Source organism: Monopterus albus, unplaced genomic scaffold (assembly GCF_001952655.1).
Source record: "Monopterus albus unplaced genomic scaffold, M_albus_1.0 scaffold139.1, whole genome shotgun sequence".
In the NCBI taxonomy this organism is placed as follows: Eukaryota; Metazoa; Chordata; class Actinopteri; order Synbranchiformes; family Synbranchidae; genus Monopterus; species Monopterus albus.
Window position 1 is genome coordinate 871,262 of NW_018128019.1, and position 6,719 is coordinate 877,980.

At 41.5% G+C, this 6,719-nt stretch overlaps 1 protein-coding gene across 1 annotated transcript in view; it reads right to left on the minus strand.

The window, feature by feature from the left end:
- The window catches only part of LOC109967944 (glutamate receptor ionotropic, NMDA 2C-like), a 42,991-nt gene extending 38,037 nt beyond the window's left edge, over positions 1–4,954 (minus strand). The window contains 1 exon segment of the mRNA XM_020613872.1: positions 3,731–4,954. The gene's annotated coding sequence lies outside the window, so the exon portion shown is untranslated.
- Between the last annotated feature and the right edge of the window lie 1,765 nt (positions 4,955–6,719).

Genomic DNA, 6,719 nt, shown 5'->3' on the forward strand with positions numbered 1-6,719 from the left:
CCGCCCCCCCCCCGTGACCCCGTTCAGGGACAAGCGGTAGAAAATGACTGAATGAATGAATGAATGAATGAACTATTCAAAGTGGCTGGAACAAAAAACATGAAGGTTTTCTATCCCATCTCAGTCCAGACTCATGTGATCTGAGATTACAGGCGGAAGATGAGATCTGTGAAAAAGTTTGCAAAGGTAAGGAGCAAGTTTGTCTACAATGGCTTTATAAAGAAGAATAAATGTGACTCAAACGGCACATAGAGAGATGACCAGCCTCCTCTGGAGCACAGAGCTCAGTGGGTTAATGGTTTTAAGTTGGTAATAAATCTTAATGCACTGTGATTAACAGAGTTCAACCTTTGAAGACACTGTGCTGGTACATTCATGTATAACAAGGCTCTGCTCATGCAGCCTATGATAGGTGTTCAAGAGCCACTACTTGGAGTTGGACATGAAATAATCCAAATTCCTGTGTTAGTTAAACATTTTTACATGTTGCACTCAGGGGCTTTCTAAAAAACATTTAATTTGATTCTTTGAAGCATTTTCCTCTAAAAAAAAAGGGCTATAAAAGGACACTGATTCGTGCTCATGCAGTACAACTGCTACACTCTGCCATATATGCCTAGAATAAACAATATTTTATGAAACATTATGAGAAAACCTGTTGGACCACATGCTCAGCTGATACTTAACAGTATGTATGCAGTAGGACACAGTCATTTAAGTGCTTAGCCAGGACACGAAGGCGTCCCATACTGAATTCCCAGAGGGTGGGGAGGATGTAGATTATAGGGTGAGCATCATCATCAGAGAATTATCAACATGCTTGGCTTGAGCTTAGTTTTTTCACAGCACATTTTAAACAAATTTGATTGCATTAATTAGGGGACTTGAACTAGTGCCCTGGTATTAATGTAATAGATGTTCCTCATCAACATACTGCAGGCACGATGCTCTGACAGCTGCATGAAACATCAAGATTCTCTAGAGCCTCATTTATGCAGACCTGAGATCAATCCAAAAAAAATCCCACAGTGAAAATTTATTCTGCAGCAATAGTTTCATAATTCCCTCATACTGGTACTTTAACGGATACTGTAAATGACTAATTAATACATGATTTTACACACTTCAAGAGGAAGAATGTGCTTAGCTGTGATGTCTTGGGTGGAAGAAGTACTCAGATCTTTTACTTGCACACAGTGTAGAAATACTTTGTTACAAACCACGTCAAATTTTTGTAAAATTAGTAAAAGTATAAAAACATGAGTAGGAAGATGTCCTGAACATAAAGTGGCAAAAATAAAAATGCTCATTATGCAGAATGGTCTGTAATTTTATACATTGCAATATTATTAGATTATAATTATTAATGCATCACTTGCAGTCTATTTGGATAGACTGTGTTTTTATTACCCTAAGTATAACAGAGAATAATCACAAGTGTCAGTGTTCGGTTTGCAGCTTGTTTCTGCTGCCTCCCAGTGGCCAGAAAAATGTGGATAAATATTTGGGATAAAGCAATTGGTTTGTGTTTTCATTCAATTTGTTAAACAATAAAGTGTAACACCGGCTTGAACCTTTAACACTGGACTGAATTGACTTTTTTTTCTCCTGGTAGGTCTCTAAGAACTTTGCTTCCAGTCCTCTGAGTTGCCATCCACAGCTGTGATTTATTTTATTTTTTTTCCAGTTATATAAACACTGAAGTCAAACCTGAATGGCAAGCCTGATTATCAGACTACACCATATTGGTTAGTTTGTATTTTCAACATTCTTTCATTAACATATGAAAAATAGATGCATGAAATAGGAGTGTGCTCTATGAAAAGCTTGTGGACACGATGCACAAATTCAAAATCAATTGTTTAGAATTTCAGTTCATATCAGGAGCAAAGGTCCTGACTTTAATCACACTTTGGATTAATGAGCTTCCAGTCACGGAAGCAATCCCGTCACCCTTCCTGAAGTCATTATTCAATCGTTTACATTGCAGGTTATGACTGTAAACACACTGTGTAGCCACTCTGTCAGCATCAACCAGCTCCACTGTCCTTCCACCTTTCATCCCTCCATCCCTCTGCCTCCATACTGATGATGTGAAGAAGTTGATTTGTGAGTGTTGCACGTGCAGCTCTTAACCTCATGCTCACATATGGAGGTATGCATCAGCCCTCACACACACAGCTAATAAAGCTTCTACATACAAATTAAACTCACATTATGGATTAATGAGTGTCATCTTTAACCCCTGAGCTTATTGTGAAAAATATCATATAACCTGACACATAAATTTATCACAATTAAGGATTTTAACTGCCAACATTGCAACCCCATCTGTCTGTGAGTTGTTGCTCTCACACATAAAGATTTGACAGCTTTACAGGAAATCATTGCCGGCAGGATGTATTGGGCGAGATGAGTGATGCTAACGTGATGGGGGCATTTCTAGATCAGTTTGGGCCCCCCTGCCACTCAAAAGTAAGATATTCAAAATCTCAGTGACACTGACTCTCCTGCCACACCTGCTTAAAACAGATGTTGACACACTTGGCATAACATACATAAAATGATCCATGCATACATTTATGTGCACATTTATACACATATTCCAGATTGTCTGTGTCAGTGCTTCCCACTATTTTTGGCTTGTGACCGTTTCACTCAATGTCTTCTTGCAACTCTGTAGTGTGGACATGTGTCATGAACAGCTCCTTTTTTTCAGTTTGTTTAATCTGAAGCTTAAAGAGCTAAAATTAGCCTAACAAACAAAATTAAATTAGATGAAATCAGCTAAATACATTTTTTGAGAGTTTTTTTTTTTTGTGGTATCCCAGTGTACTATAATCTGTGGCCTCTTTAGGTCCCCGCACCGCATGTTGGGAACCACCAGTCAACAACATGCCACAATAATAGTAGCCTCAAATTATTTTCTGAAGCTTGAAATGAAAGTGCCCAACATTTAACAGAAAAGCTAAATTTCGCAAAGCCATAAAAATTAATATTTTGTGCAAGATAAATGTTTTTTCTACTCTTATGCTCTTAATTATCTTGAGACCCCTTAAATTTGACTTGGGACCCTTTGGGGGCCTCAACCCCCAGGTTGGGAACCACCGATTTGTGCTACTGTGAACTGTAGAAGAAACTGTGGATTGTGGTGTTGCAACATGATTTATGAACACCGGAGCAAAAAGCTATGTCACTGTAACAGAGACAAACAAAAGCTGCAGCTCACAGTTTGTGGGACGAATCAATGAGCATTATCAGATAAATGATAAGAGAGTGAAGCATTGCAACTGTAGCATCCATAATCTGTAAGTAAATGAGTCATATTGAATAAGCCTTTGTGCACACAGTATGAAGGGATTGTGTGTATACACACACACACTCCAGCAGCTAACCCCCAAACGTCAAAGTAAAAAAAGCTAATATGTTCGGTTACTGTAGTTCCTGTTATAGTAACAACTGGCTGTTGTGTTTGTGTCAACAGCAGATTGGCGCTTTCTCTCGAGGAAGCACTTCACTTATAAATAATGATGAAAGTATGGCTCCACTCGTCTGTGTTTATACTCAAACGCCCCCTGAGCTGCTTATTCTAGTGTCTTTTTACTCAGTATCTCTCTAATGCTTCGTGTCGGCCCTTCCCACTAACATATGAGCTGTAAACTCCTGACAGTGGATCAGATTAAGTGACAGAATAAAAGTATGGGGAAGTGTGTGTGAGAGTAGCGCTTACCTGTGCTTAGTGCTGCCATCCATCTTGAACTCCTGCTGCTCCATCGCGCCCCGGTTAATCCCCTGCAAATGTGTTTCCCCCTATTTCTGTTTCTTTCCTTCTCACCTGGTTCCCACCTGTCTCTCTCCCCTCTCAGCACCTGTAGGAGTACACATTTAGACCAAGTCTCTGTGTGAGAGTGAGTGTGTGAGAGTTATCAGTGAGTCTGTGTGTGTGTGTTTGGCAGCTTTGGATGTCTGCACACTCCCCTGGAGGACTTCACAACGTGACAGCAAGCGTACGTGATCTCCAAAAATCTCTCGCTCTGTCTTCTCACTTTTTTCACCCTTCTCTCACTTCTCTTTTTTTGTGCGTGTCACTGAGAAAGCATTTGCAAGTGGTCACGAAGGTGTAGACAGGACTACAAAACGGGACGGGGAAGGAAAGTGAGGGTGATAGAAGACGAGAGATGCGTTAGCCCTCTACACAGCCTGTGTGTGTGTGTGTGTGTGTGCATGTGCACATACACCCACGGTGTTTAGTTCTCTGTCTGTATCCCTCAAGCTCCCCACTGGTTGGATGAGGAGACGAGCGAACTGGGGGGAGGAAGAGTGATAAAATGCCTCTAAGCGGAGGAGCACAAATGCCAGCAACACTTCAGCAGCAGTGGTGGTGACACATCCCTGCCGTCTCCTTCTTTCTCCCCCTCTCCACCTCCTCTGTCTCCTTTTCCCTCTCCCTGCTCGGGGGCACAAGACGTGAATAATCCATGAGAAGTTAAAAAATCTCACAGGCAGATAAGGAAGGCTCCTGTGCACGCCTCTGCATCTTTGGAGAAAAAGTTTGGCTTTCCTTTGGTGCAGTTATCAGCCAGTGTGGTGATGGTACTCCTCAGCAAGGGTTCCCCTCAGTGATGATGTGCCTCAGGTCTTGTGCAATCAGAATGATGAAGAGAGGATGAGATTTGGATTTTTTGGCCCGCCCCTCAGCCTCTTCCCATATGGATGCGAGGTGATCCAGATGTTGGATGATGGTGAGAGCACCAGGAACACGGAAAGAAAAGCAGGACAGATGGCAGGTTTGCAGAGTCAGGCCGCCTGTGCACTAGCAGGTCCTCATCCTGTTGCACTGATTTGTTTGTTTCCACCAGAGTTTCTCTCTCTCCCTCACGGCTGCGCTGCCTCTCATCTGCCGGTGCTGTCACACCAGTAATCCTGCTTTCCATTCCCTCTTTAACTCCATCGTTTCTTTATCTCTCTCTATCTGCTCTCACTCCATCATGGGAGGGGCTGCATGTGAGTCCTGATAATAACAGGCTGAGGATTTAGCCTGGCTCCCTTCTTCTCCTCCCCTCTCGCTCACTTCAGCTCAACCCCTCCTCTAGTCCCAGCCCACTTTTGCTCCCATTTTCCCTGTATTATTCACCTTTATCCTGTCACACATCCTGCCTATTTTTCCATAAATCACCTCACTAAATTGCTCTGCTGTTTCATTCCCTATCTCTGCCCTTTTCTCTTTCCTTTTACTATCAACAGGTCCAAGAAGAATTCCATTAATAGTATTGTTCTTCCCCCCAGGACCCCGGGATTGTGACCACAGTTTATCAGTGTGCAGAAATTCTCAGTAAGCCAGCAGACATTATTTTAACACAAACCTCACAGTCTATAACAAAGTAAACTTTGTATTTCAATCAGTAGTACTGAAACAGTTGCTTGAGTAAAAGAGAATGCATCAATTTTACACATGAATTTCAGCTTTTATATTTTTATTTAGCCTTGATTTAACCAGGGAAAAAAATCCCACTGAGGTTAAGAACCTCTCTTACAAGAGAGCCCTGAGGGGAAGTCCTAAAGTCTGAGAAAATAACTCATCAGTTATCTCTGTGGGCTGTTTCACATAATCTGTTTGCTCCAGCGAGGCTGTGAAGAGCTATGGCTAGCTAGCAATGTATGAAGAGACCTTGTGTGTGGAGAGTGGGCGGCAGTTCATTCTCTCGCAGCAGCTGAAATCCAGTTCTTTCTGTTACTTTCCCTTTCCCGTGAATCTCTGTAAGTTCGTGAATTCACAAAGCCCCAAGAATGTGGATGCATCTTCAGCTTAGTTAGCGGAGTGTGAGGAATAAGAAGTCCACACAGTACAGAACAGAGGTAGCCATCTGTGGCGCCAACTCACACCAATGGCATAACCATCGGGGGCAACTTGGGGGTTCAGTGTCTTGCCCAAGGACACTTTGACATGTGGACTGCAGGGACCGAGATTCGAACCTCCGACCCTGTTGGGAGACAGCTGCACTGAACCACAGAATTTCTGTGCAATGGGCCACTTATATTTTCTTCACATTATGTCTGAACACAACTTAATGAAACAAGCTGTCAGGTATGCTTTATGGAAAGTGTGGGATCCCTCATAAGTCTTCCAACTTTGCAGATGATGTAGCACCCTTTACTCAGTTTCACAGCCAACAAATTCAATAACCAATTAATTGTTAACTCATTTATCAAGCAAAAAGCCCAGACAAGTGGTTTTGTTTCACATTCAGGAATTGGCTTTTATTTTTTTTAACAGTTGTAAATTTTGTCAGACAAAACATCCCAAAACTTGTTACACTTGTTATGGGAATGTTTTCTGCAAATTAGGAAATCAAGTAAATGAAGACAACCAGCACATTGCATTTAGAAAAAAAACAGTAAATACATAAAAAAACACTGGCAAATCAAGAAACCCATTCACCAATTTGACAACACATACATGACATAAAGAAATGCTGCACTTCAGCCAGCCATAATATTATATATCACTTTTACCTGACATTTATTTGATAATCAACAGATCATCAATAAAGAAAGTGATCTGCCATAACATCAAAAAGCTTAGACACCACATTTATCTTCGAGTATTGTCACACTATCCAGTAAAACTAAAGAAACAAAGCAAATGTGATAATCAACTTGGAAGTGCTACACCCATACAAATGTGTGTCTCAGTATTGTAAACCACCGGTCTCATTCAC